The sequence below is a fragment of the Zonotrichia albicollis genome, chromosome 8 (assembly GCF_047830755.1).
Source record: "Zonotrichia albicollis isolate bZonAlb1 chromosome 8, bZonAlb1.hap1, whole genome shotgun sequence".
Lineage (NCBI taxonomy): Eukaryota > Metazoa > Chordata > Aves > Passeriformes > Passerellidae > Zonotrichia > Zonotrichia albicollis.
The window spans coordinates 23,548,663-23,564,866 of NC_133826.1; the positions used below are offsets into that span (position 1 = coordinate 23,548,663).

Consider the following 16,204-nt stretch of genomic DNA (forward strand, 5'->3'; position numbering starts at 1 on the left):
TGAGAGGAGCAGTCGACGCACAAGATGGCCGCTGCCGGAGTGGCAGCGGGGCGGCGGCGGGCGATGGCGGCGCTGCCCCGGGGCCCGCGTGTACTACTGGAGGAGCAGCAGCAGGGCGCTGTGGCAGCCCCGGTGTGCCGGAGCTGAGGGGGCCGCTGGGCGCTGCAGGAAGCCCGGCCCGCGTGGTGAGTGCGCTGCCTCCGCCGCGGGGTGCGGGGAACAATAGGGCGGGAGCGCTCTGCCCGCCTTGCCGAGAAGGGAGGCGGAGGGGCGGGCGCTGGGACGAGATGATCTCCAGAGGTGCTTTCTACTTCTAACAATTCCGCGACTTTGTGCCTCGCCAGGCCTCAGGCTCCTGCCGGGCTCGATTTCCGAATGCCTCGGCAGGCGGGGAGGGACCGCGGCTCGCTGTGCCCGATGGGGGGAGGCGGAGAGCGGCTGGGTCCGGCTGGGGGTGGGGAGAGGCGGCATCGCCTCAGGCTGCGGCGGCCGAGGGACAGGCTGCTTTTGTGTGCCCCCTGTGCCTGCTGTTGTTGTTTCCAGGGGCTCTGCCTGCCTCTGCGTGAGAAAACTCGTCCCTGTGTCGCGTTGAACAACAGAGACGGGGGGAAAATAATGACAGAGCCCTACCAGTCCCCGGGACACCTCTCCGCCCTGGGTTGTGGCTCTTTTGTCTGTCGCGCCTGAGGGAAGAGCGAGGTGGCCGCGGCTCCCTGTGCGTGGGGACAAACGATGGTGAAAGCGCACAGGATCTCCCTGACTTGCAGTAGTTTTTCCACCCTGGCATTGTTTTGGCTGTTGGATTACACCCACAGAGTGGGTAGGGTTTCATGCTGGGGGTGCGGTGTTGGTGTACCTGGGATTTAATTTGCTTTGATGGTTGGGAATGTCCTGGTGTCAGGTTTTGTCTTCAAAAGCCATTGTGAGGTCTGTCTTGTTTTAAAGCAGGGAACTGATGAAGGTTTTGGTTTTTTTCCCGTAGGAATTGGGAATGTTTTGTTTATCTCTGCACGCCTTTTTATCCAGAATGTATCTCTTATTTTTATACATTTTAGTCAAGTATGCGTGACAAATCATTTGTTCCTCCAGCAGAAGCTACGGTTTTCTGTGCTTTTTTTGCCATATTGAAAATGGCTCAAGTGGGGAAAAAATTAAAAATTTGCAAAAATAATTAACAGGTTCAAAGTAACCTGGATTGCAGCTGAGCTGCTTTAATCATTGTAACTGGTGTAGCAATGCTGTCATTTAATGACTCTGCTGGAAGATAAATGCAGGATTTATACTCTATTCACATTATTTAGTTATAGAATTGTGAGATAATACAGAAATACTCTGAGGCAGAAGTTAATGTATTCCTAAACTTATGTTTTCTTGCTTCTTTCAGGCTTATGAGGATGTGGAGGTGGTTAATTTTGTCAGCTATAAATGTCTGTATTGCTGCATTTGAAGTCAATGAAGCTAATATGGGACTTGATGGCTGTATAAATAACCTGTGCTCAGGAGCAGTTGGTACATTATTGCCAGTTTCTAAGCTTCACCAGGAGCTCCATGGCTTTCTTCAGTGCATTAATACACAATGCTGATAATGAAATTATGGTTCCCACTAACATAAATAGAAGCAGGCGTTATCAGGCACATTTTCCTTTCCCAGTGATAGCTTATGGCTTTGCCTTCCTGTCCTAGAAAAGGGTCTGTGAAAGCAGACAGCCTGACAGGCTGCTTGGAGGGAAATTTAGAAAGGCAGGTACCATCAGAGCAGTCTGTTTTGACAACCAGAGACTTGAGTTTGTCAATCACTTATGAGCAGCAGGAACCTTCCTCAACATAAGTGGGAAGTAACTTGTATGGTTTCTGGTGTTTTGTTGTTCGTTTTGTGAGGGTTTTTTTTGTCAGCTTGTATCCAAACTAGCTTAGTTTAAAATAAAATATTCTATAAATGTCTGATGGGATTGTGGTGTGCTGATAATTTAGACTAATGTTCCAGTGAGCAGATGAATGTATGAATCTGGAAATTGCAGACATTAATAACGCAGACTTTAATTTAGGGGCATCTTGAGGTGTGTATTATTATATAAAAGGGCTCATGCTAAAGCAGAAGAAGAGAAATGAGCAGGAATGCTTTTGGAAACTTCTGACGTGTTGCCAATGATTCACCAGCAATCTGGGTGGAGCCATTATCAATCTTGTTGAATTAAGCATCACAGAAGTTGAGATTCAGTGAGTGTATATTAAAATAATGCTTTAATTACTTTGTATGGGGTTTAGAGGCCTTGGGTGACACTGATGCTGGCTACCTTTCATAGTGATGGCAGAAACTGATATCCCATTTAATGAAGGCCTCTATCTCTTAACTAACCGGTGCTGTAAAAGGTTGTTTCATGATACTTAGGAAATTGACCTTTCCCAGTCTGGAATATGTAGTGATATGAAGGATAATTAGGTTTGTTTTTTTTAATCTGCACCAAGAATTACAGTTTACATGCTGGATACCTGGGGGAAAAATGTTCCAGCCATTTGAAAGAACTTAGGGAGTCATAGCTTTCCAGTGGTATGATATGTACAGCTGAATTAGAAGGAAAGAACTCATTTGCATGTAGGTTCCCAAACTTCCCAAGAAGCTCAGAACAGTGATGCAGATGCCACCATGAGGTATCTTTTAAGCAGGTGACCTTTATAAAACTTTTTTTTTTTTTTTTGCAAAGCCTACTCATTTGCAAAGCCTACTCCCACCATGGATTCATTGAGTCATTTTGCAGGTGAAAGTCTGTGTGGTTTTGTGGTGTTTTTCCCACACCCAGTAAATCAGGTGTTGTTTACTGGAGCATCCCAGGTAACATTGCAGGTGGGCCAGAAAAACAAATCTGACATGGCAGATAAAACATAGGGGAATTAGTAGTGTCAAGTTCATGTCTTGGACTGTACTAGGTTACAAGGGGGAAACCATTGTCTATAATATGCTGCTGTTGTGAAAGATTATTATATAAACACTGCACTGACTGAAATTTCAGTGTGACCTTCAAGATTCCATGTAGACTCTGTTACAGTAATGCAGTCTGGGGGACTCTGCTAGCTGAGAAAGAAAACCACAAATGTTTACTTGGTTATATTATTTCCTTTTCTGAGCACTGGTTCCACAGTGTGCCCAGAATTGGGTGCAGTTCCCCTCACTGAGTCTGACCACTTGTTTTGCTGAAGAAGTGCATCTCTTGATAATTACTTTTTTCATCAGTCTCATTTTCTTCATTACCAGTACGGTTAAAATTGAAATGGTATTAGATTTCCAAGGGCTAACTGATTTCCTAATGAGATTTTTTATTTGTGGAAGTGGGTTAATGGGCAAGAAGGTGCAAAAGTCCTGATGGCCTATTATAAATAGATTTTTCTGATATAAAAATAATTTCAGGTTAGAGTGCTTGAGGAAACAGCTTTCCTGTTACTGCATGGTAGCAACACATTTGGTGCTGTGAGCTGGAGAAGAAAGAGATTTTGGTGATAGAAATAGGAAGAATTCTCGATAATTTGCTGTGAATGTGTGTTGTCAGAGGCAGTGCCAGTTGTGCCCTGCTCTGTGTTAGGAAGTGCAGAAGGTGATTGATGCAGGTATGGAGGGTGCCCTGGCCTCACATTGAGAGTCCTTTCCAGTGGAGTGAGAGGGGAGGCAGCTGCAGGGAGTCTGAGGCAAACCTGCAGTGGGCAGAGATAGCCTCTCATAGGCTTCAGGGCATATATGCATATGCAAAAGGGCCTGGACATCCCATGCAGCCTTTTACATGCCAACTTCTGCCCCACATGCTAGGTTAGGTTTTCTTCCCCCAGAAAAAATAAAAAGGTATTTCAGGAATGCTAAAAGTCACATAAGATCTCTCTTTATCACTTGATTGTACAAAGTAGGTAGAGGCCTATGTAAGCTACAATGTAAGCTACCTTGTTAGAATGAAGACATTTTTAGGAAGGTGGATAAAAATCTTCCTATGAGAGAGGGAGATGTGAGGAGGAGAGGGGAAACAAGGGAAGAGGATTGTTTTGACACACAAGAGGATTCTTTTTTTCTTGTTCTGCTACATCAGAAATGGAAGATACGCAGTTAAACTGAAAAGTAGTGGAAGTGTTGCTGGAGGAACAGATCTTTCACTTGCTTCACACAGATTGTGACAGAGTTGCCATGTAATTTGATACAAAGAACACAGAAGAGTGTGTGTCAGGGAACGCTGTGGTGAGTCTGGAATTCAACATTACAGAAGCTGGAGGATTTATTGACAGTTATGCCTTCCAGCCATGGTCACCAAAACCACCAGAAGGACATGTTGTTCTTGCCTCTGGCCAATAGACCTCCCTCACTGGAGATTGCTTGCAAAACCACTTTTTGAAGTATTAATTTTCAATGACTGGTTTTCTGGTGTTTGTGGTGTGCATGTTATATTGATCTGAGACAGGACTGCTTCAGCTACAAGACAACTGAAGGAACAAAGTGTTTGGTGTAGCTGAAATGTGCCAGGCTGGGAAAATGAGATCTCACAGGTGCTTCCTTATTTCCCTTAGTTTTTTGTTTTAACAGGGAAAGTCTGGTTGGTCTCACCTCTCTGCTATTCCAGATTAATAGGTGTTTTTAAAATTGTCTTATTAAATACTCTTTCAAAGCAGGCTGTTAATCTTAAATAAAAATCTGGACATTTGAAATGTAATTATTTTTCAGAATGCTTCCGTGTTCATTAGATTCTGTCAGGATAAGCTTTGGAAGTTGAGGTGTGGTGGTTTTTAAACCTGTTGTTGTTAACAAAATGCTGGTTGATCACCTGATGGAACAGGAATGTTTCTAGCTTGGATCTAAAGGTCTTCTCAGCACTTTTTCCTGAACTCACTTGGAGCAATTACTTTAGTTCAGATAGTGAGCAAGTTGGAAGGGTTTTCAACTTCAACTTTGAATTTGCTTGCTATTTACACGGGAGACATCTACTATAGTGGCAGGAATCTCACCTCTTTGCTGTGCATTGGAGGTTTTCACAGACTTGCAACTAAATATTTTTGATAAATTGTGTCAGCCAGTGTTGGTCCCCATCTCAAAATTAGGTGCTACCTTTAGGGCAAAAGGAGTCAGGTTCAGGGAAGGTATTACAATGGGAATGAATTGAAATTCATGCCACAGAGGATGGTCTTAATTACCTGCTTGTTAATAAACCAAGTTCTGTGGAGCGCTCCCAGTGTTGGTAGCATTTAACTTTTCTCCATTTACTCATAATGGCTTGGCACTCTTCACTTTCTGTAGCAATTGTGTTTGAATTAGGAACTTCTCCCTGTCTTACTGCAGTCACTGTGTAATATAAATGCCCTTGGAAAGTGACTGAAATAAAACTTTTACTGTTGACTTACTTTTCCTGTAAGTCACATTCTTTCAGTTTGTTCTCCTTCACCTCCATTCCTTTTGTTACCACTTTAGAATGGAGGTCCTTGAGGTGCTATTTGATGTTAGAACTGTACCAACAAATGGAACTGTTAGGATTTCATTATCCAGCTACTCACAGTACAGCAAGATAAAGTGTTTTGTCCTCTGGGGTTTTGGTTTTTTTTCAATTCTGTGCTAAGATATAAGAGCTGAAGGAGAGACCTTGAAATTAATGGAGACCAAATTGTAAAGTAAATTGTAGAAAGTGAGTTTGATTAGCTTATGTGGCATTCCTGAATTGTGGCATGTTGCATAAACATTATTTTATGACCATTAATGATTCTGGCAGTTATGCAGGCCTAATGATAATTAAAGCTCACCTTTCTGATATGAGCTCTTCTCTGGGAGGCTTAGTAGAAAAAATTTCCCTGCCTCTATAAGTGAACATTATGCTAATGAAATCTTGAAACATCTGCTTATGAGTCCACTGAAGCAATCATCTCTGTCTGTGGTGTGTCACAATTTCAAATCCCTGTTTCATTGTACAAAAATCAAACTTGGGTTTTGTGCCACAGATTGAGGTGGTTTGAGGAGATAGGAAATAGCAACATGCTGTCCTGCTTTACAATCTGTGTATGGAAGGAAGAGCAGGAATTGTGAAACCAATCTCAGCCTCAACCCTCTACAAATGAAAAATCTTCCCAGCTGTGTATGGTGTTGCACATGTATTTCATGAGCTCTGCTGGAACAATTGTTGACCACAGTGGGAAGTTGGTTGTGGGTGTGTCTGAGGGGCTGCATGCCAAATCACCACTACTCCTCTAATGTAAACAGAACTAATTAATCACGTTGCAAAGATCTAGATAATTAGCTGTTAATCATCATACAGAAATTGTCACTAGCTCCTGCATTGTTGTTAATTATTGCATGGGTAGACGAAATCCAGAGTTTTGGAAGCTGGAAAATGGCTTGCTCTTATTTAGCAGCTCTGAAGGACAGTAATTCTTGGTCTTGCTTTCTTTGAGGGGATGTGGATTTTGGATCAAAAATAGATGAGAACAGGGCAAAGTCTCATAAATTAGTAAAGCAATGGCAAAGGAAATAGCACTCTGATGTACCTTTCTAGACTTGAAATGACTTTTCTCTAAGGAGTCTTTATCTCTTTGCTTGCTAAAATGCTCTGTTTTCTTTGTAGGATTTTTTTTCTCCTGGCTGCATGGTTATCTTTCATTTTCTGGGTATTCTCTATTTTTCTTCTAATTTTTTTTTTTTCATTTAACTTTGTTCTGCTTTGAGCCACTCGTCATTTCAGCCAGCTAATGCAGGTAACAGAGATGGCTTTTTGCCTCTGAGTTTCATTGCTTTATAGTTCAGAGTTGCAGGATAGGTGGTTTGGATAATGGAGCAACCTTTGGTGCTCTATGTTCTTAGAATTTACTGAGGACTGTTGAAACATCACTGCTTCCTCTGGCATTGATGAGGAGTTAGGGAGCATTGTTAAATTTGAAAGGAGACATGAAGAAAAATAAAAATAAGTTAGGCTGAACTGGCCTGATGAGATGGACTGGGTTAGTTAAGCCAAAGGCACTCAGGCTGTCCTTCCTGTTTTATGAGTCATTCTGCCATTTAATTGTGTTGGAAGGCCTCCTGTAGAATTAATTAAAAAGGAGGCTTTATTACTGCTGAAAAACTTCTAGTCAATTTGAATTTTAGTCTTCTTGTTTAAACCAGGCCTTATGGATAGAAGATTGACACTGTAACTTCTTTGTAAGTGAATCATAACAGTGGAAAGAAAATGTTATTCAGGGCGGTGAGAATTGCTTAAACTTTGGTTGTTTGGAGTAGACCAGACTATTTAAAATGTAACTGTTTGTTGCCAGCTATTGTCAGATTCTACCGAAGAGATGTGAGCCCGCAGGATTGTCTTCTGGACTTGCTAACCTGTGTGTGGATTTTAGTTTGCTGTACTTGTGTGCTGTATTAAATCATGCTAGCTGAATATACCTCTTTCATGCTACCTTTTGATGCTGCTTATCCACTGTTTTGTAGCTTTTACAAAACCAGTTCTTGGTTTGAAGACATCTCACATTGATTCCATCTGGTTTTGTCTCCTGAACATTCTATTCGATTTGAGGATGCATTTGTGTTAAGAATCTTCAGGGACATGAATAATTTCAGTGCACAGAAAAGGTGCTCAAAGTAAGGGTTGGCTGTGTTTAGAAGCCCTCTAAATCATCCATCTCTTTTTTTAGAAGAGGTTCCCTGTTGATAACAGTGTGAGTGTGGAGGGATGTGGAATAACTTAGTTCTAACTCATGCCAAATGGGGACACTGAGCTTTTTGGTTTTCCCTTCAGTGATGGTGCTTAGCATTTTACTGGTGGCATAAAAGTTCTGCTGGAATGCCAGATACTTTTAATTTTTATTAAAATATTTAAGTAAAAGGCTGTGCACAAAGCCCTCAAACACCTTAACAGGGAAGCAAAAAGGCACAGCCCAGCTGGTTGCAAATCCAAGTCAATTCCTTCAGTTATACTTGTACTAAATTTACCCCTTTTGTCTAGTTATTACTAGACCTAAGACTTTTCTTCCCTCTGAGCAGTGTGATTTTTGCAGAATATATTCTTAGTGGGGGGAAACTTGGCAAAATTTTCATCTGTCTTTAATGCATGATGTTCCTTCTCATTTCTGTAGCATTTGCAAAAAGGAAAAAAATCAAAATAGGACTAATAACACTGGCATCAACACTGGCAAGTAGCTTTCAGGCTTTTTTTAGCATTCATTCCTTTACCAGGAGTATTGGAAACTCGTCAGTTAAGGCAGAATAACGTAAGTGTCAACGTCTGCACTGCAGTTCATAGAAATGCAATATTTCCTGCCTGATTTTCTGTAAATCTGAGGATTGACATGATTTCAGCAAACAGAGATCTATAGTAAGCTTTTCTGGTCACTCCTTTCTCAGTGGAACTTTTCAGTCAAATGTTTCTAACAAAATAGCACTCAGGGGCGGGGTGGGGATGTCTGTGGGTGAGTTTCTCAGGAGAATTCTGTGCTCACAGCAGTTTTTATGTGAGTTTTTAGATTCACTAGACCAGTTGAGAACAGAGCTTGAGCTCTGTCAAGTTGAAGCTTGGCCATGGTGTGGGTGACTTCAGGACATAGCAGGAGGAAAGGCTTCCACAGAAATCCTTGCATTGGCATTTGAGGATGTGATGATGTGGCTGTCACGTCAGGCACTACAGGAGAGGGAAGGGGTGTGGAGTCAGGATTACTCACCAGGTATTAAAACAGTCACAGGTATATTTTAACTAAAATCTCAATTGGAAAAAAAAACCCCCAACCTTCTACAGTGTCTTCCTGTGAGTAATATAGGTATTCATTCACTTGATTAATAAAAATGTGGCTTGTTCTTCCCCAGGAGAGGACAAAAGGGGGAAAAGCCCTTGCTCATTTACCAGTTTATATGACAGTAATTGGGAGCCTTTAGGATGGGGAAATGAGTGACAGCAATCCTTTCCTTCAAGCACATCTGATCATTCATTAATGCAATTTCAGAAACTTGGTGGAGCTTTTGAGAAGTGGGAATAGTCAGTGCTGTTGATGTGACAAGCTGTTATGTGAGTTGTCATTACAGAATAAAAATGGACAGTAAGCCTATGGAAATCCAGTGACTCCAGCATGCTAATAAACACATTTAAATACTTTGTTCTTGTGAGGTTTTGCATGCTGAATAATTCCCAGTGCAGTTATGAGGGATGCACTAGTGCTATTACAGCTGCCTCTGGCTTACCCATTTTTAGAATTTTCTCTCTTGAATTGTCATTAGGTTTTAGCATACTGTCATTGCTTTTATTGCAAAAACAGCAAGTGGCTGAAAACAGGAATATGTGTAAAGAAACTGCATGGGTGGTAAGAGTTTCAATGCCTAGTTTTCCTTTCCTATGCCTTACCATATATTTGGATATCTGCTGTTTAACCAGGCTTACACAGGCCAAGCCAGAGGAAATTTAAATTATCAAATCATGCAAATACTTGCTGTACATGGCTGGCTTGTCATTTGTCGTGGCTTGGACTGCAGCAACACTGGTGCAATGGGCAGCTGAGTTCTATTTTTAAGACTGTTAAAACCAGGAAATTTGAAACATGGAAGGATCTTTCTGGGTAGTTGATGTGTGCCATAACTGTAAAACACTGATGAGGTGTACTCTGTACTCTGCAGGTGCTGGACAAGGTAGCACTGCAGTCAGGGTGTGGAAATGCTCAATCCCTTGTGGGCTCATGGCAGTCTGGGACAGTGCCTGTTCACATCTCATGGTGAGCTGGCACTGCTTCAGGGAGATTGTCAATGGAAGCTAAACCACCCAAATCAAGTACAGAGTTGCTTGATTTTGCAGCTACTGTTGTTTGCTTTCTGAGCCTATTTCAGTCTTACCTTAAGATGTTGGACTAGATAAGCCTTATCTAGTCCAGTATCTTAGTTTTCCTTGAGTGAAGTCTAAATTTCTGTGAATAGTCCACTAGTGCAAGTTTACCCTTTGCTTTTAGCAAGTTAAGCTGGTTCAGCATGCTGTGGAGATCTGTGTGCTTTTCAGTAACACAGCTCTGGCAGTAGTTTGTGAGATACAATTTCACTAACTATCCCATGTATTTTTTATTTTACATCCTTCTGGTTGCTGATACTGCAATAATGTAGTTGTAATATGTTTTTAGAGAAAAATATGTCTTTGAAGACTGGGAATGAGAAAAATTCTTTGCGGATTGCTCCATTTAGAATAAGTCTCATGCAAGGAAGCAGTAAGAGGACTCTTTTAAGAAAGACAGCATTCCCTGTTTGGAGAACTGTTTTTACAAGTCATAAGCAGCAAAATTCATCAAGTTGGCACTGGATTTTTAGTAGATTCCTCCCAGGATTATTGCATTTTGCCTTCTTGATTGAATGATTTTCAAGGTAGGTAACTTTAAACTTCTATAACTAGAGTCATAATTCAAAACCTCTTTATGAGAGGATGTAGGATTTTTTTTTCCCAGTTGAATTCAGGCTTCTGCAAAAAATAAATAAACCTCTTATCCATTACTGATGGGAAGATCATTGACATGTTGGGGGTTGGGTTTTTTTCTCTTACACATGGCTATCTTATGTTGTTTGCTCTATCAAAAAATGTAAGGCAACAGCTTTCATTTTTGTGGTTAAGCCTGAAATGTTTGTTACTGGTTTAAGAGTAGGTGTTTAATGGAAACCCTGAGAATCGAGCCTTTTGTTACCACTCACTTAAATGGTGGGTAATTTTTCATGGGTTTAACACTGGCTAGAAGCCAGGTACCCACAAAATAAACCACCCAAAAGAAACTATTCACTTTTTCTCCTCTATATAGTTGAGCAGAAGAGGGGGAAAGAACAACTAAAAGGCTCATGGGGTGAGATAAGGATTAGGAGAAAACACTCTAAGGGCAAAACAGGCTCAAAAATTAAAAGGTATAAAGAAAAATTTATTAACGGAATTAAAATACAATAATGAGAAGTAAAATAAAGCTTTAGAACACCTTCACCCACAGATCTTTCCATCATTGACAGTGCAAGGAGACAAAACATGAGGTTTATAGTCAGTTTGTCAGTTCTAAAACCTTTTCTTTAGTTTGTTTAGGGGAAGGAGTCTCTTCTGTTATGCTGGGGGGTCCTTCCCATGCGAGTCCATTCTCTGTGAACTTCTCAAACGTGCTTCTGATTTTCCTTAGTAGCAGTCCTGCCCAATGTGCTGCAAAGGGAGTCTCTCCCATGGGCAAAGCAGTCTTCCCATAACTGGTTTTCATGGGCCATTTAGTTTGTGGGATGTAGTGTTTAAGGATGAGCTGTTCCAGTATGAAAGCAAGGCTCTTCTTCCTCTGTCTCTGGAAGCAAGGGTTCTCTCTGTCTCTCTTCAAGTTTCTCTTAGATTACAGCTTTTCAGCATCCACACACACTGGTGTGAGCACCTTTTTTTTCCACAGACTGTGGGTGAGTTCTGTATCTTCTCCATGCACTTGATGAATTACAGGGAAACTGTGGTGTTATAATTCTCACCATGGCTTGCAGAAGAATCTCAGCTCCCATGCCTGGAGCACCTCCTCCTCCACCTCCCTCCTTTTCACCGACATTAGTATCACCATGTTGTTCTCCTCACGTCTTCCCCTTTTCCTTTTTCTGGCTCTGAAAAGAGTTGGTGTCTGTAGGTTCCTTTGTTATCAAGTTCTATCAACTGTAAAGTTTTTATAGAGTTCTGCAGTGCTCAAAGGTTGATTCTGTCCGGGGAGAGCACTGGGAATTGCTCGCCATGGTCATGTGGTCCCTGCCAGCCCGGTGCGAGCTCCACTCAGCGCCTCCCCTCGTATGGGGCACCAGAAAGGAAAAGCTGCTGCCTCCTCTGCCCTTCTGCTCGCAGCGTGGCTGCCTGAAAGCAGCTGAGCAAACCAAGTTCATTGTGATCCCAGTCCATTGTGATCCAAGGCAGAATGGCAGCGGCCATGTGGCGCTGCGCTGGTTCCGACCGCGCGGTCCTGGCGGCTGCTCCCGCTGCTGGCCCCGGCCGTGTGGGCTCGACTTTGGCTGCTCGTGGTGCCAGGATGGGCCCCCCAGCAGCAGGGCCCCAATGGCCAGCTGGGAAGGGGCCCAGTGGCCCCTCTCACTGCCCCTCAGACAGGCAGAAGAGGAATTGAATTCCCTTTGTTCTTTTTGACTATGTCGTCACAGCGGCGTTGCTAACTTCCCTCTTTGGGCCAGCCAATATGTCCATGTCAGAGGCTCTGCTGGACATGGTAGAAATTTCAAGGAGCTTCTATTTCAGAAGCAACCTCTGTGGCTTCCTCCACCCCCACTAAAAGCCAGATTGTGTTAAACTAACACAACTTTTAATGATGTTGTCAAGCTGCAAAGAAAAGATTCTATTTTTATAAATCTAGAAGGTGAGACTGACACGAAAGCTGCAAAATATTTAAGGATGGGATTTTTTTCATGTAATTGAAGGTTGCCTGAAAAGTCTAATTCAAAAGGAGTACCTTGCCCCAGGCTATTTTTGGCCTCTGGAACTGCTTTTTTTAGCAGTGCTACAAATTGAATCACCGGCTGCCAGTATCATTTAAAGCAAGTGAGGCTCAATTACATTCTGAGTCAGACCTACCTGAATTAACCTGCTTTTCAGCAACAGTTGTGTGACCTCTCCTGCTGCTACTTAAAGACTTTAAGCTCTGTGTGAATGGTAATTTAACACTGCCTAAAAGTCTTGAGCAGGCTTGTCAGTGCTGAATAGTGTTTGGATTTTTACATCAAATCTCTTAGAGATGTGGAGAAAATCTTGTATAGTGTGTTGACTAGCTAATTTTTTATTTATGCAATTGTTAACAAGAGAGCTGAAATTCTCCGGGCTCGGTGCCATTTCTGCCACAGCTGCCTCCTGACCTTGGATGACTCCAGAGCTGTAGTGTAGATTAGGTTGTGTTATTAGAACACAATTGCAGTCTCTGTCATGAAAACAGGTAGAATAAGATAACGAACATGAGTTTCACAGATGAGTAATATTCCTGCTATTTTTGCAAGTGAAGCTGTTACAGGACTCAACAAATAAGTATGTCTGGTTTTGTTTGGGCTCCGTAAGCTATTTTTGTATCAACTATTGTAGCATTTACAATTGCTTCCTATTTGCAGCTAGGTTCTAGGGGCAGTAAGGTGATGTGAGTTATGGGCTGCTAGAGCATTCTCTGGACTGTACTGCAATGAGCTGAAAGGATGGCTTTGACTGTATTTGCATAACTTGCACCATTAAGCATTGCTTAAATCTAGCCCTGTTTTTGAAATTAGGTAATTTTGGTGGATTTAGTATAAAGTAACAATTCCACAAGTTATTGCTCATATTCCTTATTCCATTTCGCCTACTGTCATCATTCCAACCTGTGAGTGTAGCCTTATTGTTAGGACTGCTGAATTTAGGTAGCTAGTTTGGCAGTACTTTCAAGATGCCTTCCATTAATGAAGAAATATATAAAAAGTCTGTGTTGCCCTGGCTGTGCCCAAATAAGCTGCTTATGAAACCACACCTAAGAGCTTGACAAGTCTACTGATGCTAAAAGTGTCTGCCTTGAAGTTCCTTCTTCTGTGCTTCCCACATTTTTTCCCTTGTTTCCAGGACTTCTTCATCATTTAAGAGATCTGAAACATCTTTTGGACCCTTTTAGGAGTGAATGTGAGAAGGAAGAGAATTTGACTTGGATAGGCTTAGATCCTTAACAGAGATGAAGCCTGGGCATGGAGAGTACTTTCTGTGAAGTAGCCTAGGCCCTGCTCTAAGCCTATGTCTGAAAATGCACTGGAAATGCTAAATAGGTAAAGTCTCAGTATCTGTCTACCTTGGTTGTAGAATGCAAATATGAGTCTGGATGTTTGGATCCTCACAAGGCTAAGGTGATTAACACACATTAGTTTTTTCAGAAAGATTACCTTGTGTTGCTGCTGGGCTAAATGTCATTTGAAGTATCATGCTTGTAGGTAGTGGCTGTGATTTGCTCTTTGTTTGCAGCTTGGGTATTTTCAGAGAGTCAGAGATGATCAGGTTGGAAGGGACCACAGTGGGTCATTGGGTTCCACCTCTCTGCTCAAGCAGGGTCATTCCAGAGCACATGGCACAGGATTGTGTTCTGACAGGTCTGGAATATCTTCAGTGAGGGAGACTCCACAGCCTCTCTGGTCTCTGTTCCAGTGCTTGGTCACTGCACAGGAGAGAAGTTCTTGGTTCAGGTGGAACTTCTTGGGCATCCATTGCTGCCCACGGTCTCTTGTCCCACTGCTGGGCCCCAGGGAGCAGAGCCTGGTCCTTGCTCCGAGCCCTCCCTGCAGAGGGACACAGGGGGATGAGGGCCCCTCTCAGCTGGGTCTGCTCTGGAGGCTGAACAGCCACAGGTCCCTCTAGAGAGCTGCTCCTGCCCTTCCTCATCTCCTCAGCCTCCTCTGGGCCTGTCCAGGAGCTCCAGCTCTCTCCTGCCTGAGGAGCCCAGACCTGGGTAGCAGGGGCAGGATCAGTCCTGGGAGAGCTGGCAGTGCTCTTCCTGTTGCATCCCAGAGTACCATTGGCCTTCTTGGCCACAAGGGCACTCATTTAATTAAAGTTTAACAATTCTCTTAGCAGCTAGACTTGACTGATATGGGAGAGAGATGAGGAAAACCTGGATTATCTTCTGTTAGCAATTCCTCAGGCTGCCTGCCTCAAGTTTTGACAAAAACTGCTGTGTTGTGGTGGGCACAAAAGCATTCTGCTGTGCACATTGTTTGTAAATGGGCATCTTTTCTCTGAAGCTGATGGTGCCATACCATTTCATCATAATGCAGAAGTGATATCACATGCTGGACTGAGCAGGTGCCTGAAGTAAAGAAGCTGATTTATTGAAGCTGATATAGTTCAGTAACTGTATCAAAACCTTTGAGAGAACAGTGTAATGGATAGAAATACAATAAGGATCAGAGGGTGAAAAAATATACTTTGTCTCTCTGAACTCCCACTATGATAAAATATAGGTGCCACAAAAATGAGGTGCTCCATTGCCTTTTGAAACAACATCTCAGTCTAGAGGTGGCTTTGTATGTAACAGAAAAAAGTAGCCCTTCTTGTGATGGTGATGTTTAAAATGAACTTGTACATTAAACAGGCAGGCAAGCAACTACATTGGTAGTTTTGTTAAAAAATTCATTAGCTTTCACTGCTCTTGACTTTCTGCTGTTATTAAAAGATTTTTTAATGTTTAAATGCAGTCTTCCAAAATCAATTGCTTTGAAAGTAAATAGAATAACTGAAGCTTTATTAGAGAGCAGTTATGTAAACAGCAGTTATTATATGTTATTAACATGAAGTTATTTGGCATCTATTTTTAAAACAAAGATGACATCTACTAAGTTACAAGAAAAGCCACCTCCCAATCAGAGAAATGAGAAGCAAGAAGAAAACACTATAAAGAAATCCTGAGACTTAAGCTTTCAGGTGGACACTGAGAATGGTTGCTTAATACCTGTGGAGTTCTTCATAAAATGGGATTTTACATTTCCATTTTACACTTTCAATAACAAAGTAGAAGCCTTTTATGGCCTATGCTGGGCAGTAGCATTTCTATTCACTTAACTGTGCTCTTACAGTGTACTTCAGCATTTCCTTACTATTGCACCTGGAATTTTTGTCATATATAAGGCCTGTTTTTTTTCAGTCTGCCAGTTTTTGAAAACAAATAAACAGGATAGTAACAAGTGTAATGCCAGCACTTGGACATAAGGGGAAGGAGGTGGAGAGGAAGTTGAGACTATTGCTTGATTCTTGCCTTGTAAGTTTGTAAAATAAAAAAATTCAGTAATATTTTCACATTTCACTACAAAAAAAAGAAAAATATCTGGATTTTTTTCCTTTTGGGGACAGTAGACAGTATTCTTATAGAAGTTTGCTGAGGTGCAGGGGGTGGGGGATAATTATTAAAGGTTGTATTGTAGGTTAGAGGGCTTTTTGAACCAGTATCTCCAGCCACCCTGTAAGTCTGCCTTTGTCCCGTTGTTTGACGTTGCAGTTGTAGTAGCTGTAATGTCTCTGACATCAAAGCAGTACTTTGTACCTTTTTGTTAGATTGCTTTCTTTAATGCTGTCTTTTTCATTGACTTGTGCTGAGTCTTCTCAATGATTCGACTAAGGAGGGATAAAGGCATTGTAGTGGCACCAAGATCTTCCCTTCTCCTTTCCTCAACTTCTCATTTTCATCTGCCAGATGCCTGTAGTAGTAGTTGTCAGATAACTGTAGGTTGTTCCTGCATGGAAAAGAGCAATTCTGG

The 16,204-nt window shown here is 42.0% G+C and overlaps 1 protein-coding gene across 11 annotated transcripts in view; it reads left to right on the forward strand.

Moving 5' to 3' along the window:
* RC3H1 (ring finger and CCCH-type domains 1) overlaps positions 1-16,204 on the forward strand; it is a 62,314-nt gene continuing 46,110 nt past the window's right edge. For 9 of the 11 annotated variants that reach the window (XM_026793488.2, XM_026793490.2, XM_026793493.2 and 6 more), the window contains exon 1: positions 2-185. The gene's annotated coding sequence lies outside the window, so the exon portion shown is untranslated. Of the gene's footprint in view, positions 186-16,204 lie in introns of all 11 variants that reach the window. The other 2 variants (XM_026793491.2, XM_014267055.3) reach the window with 2 other exon arrangements.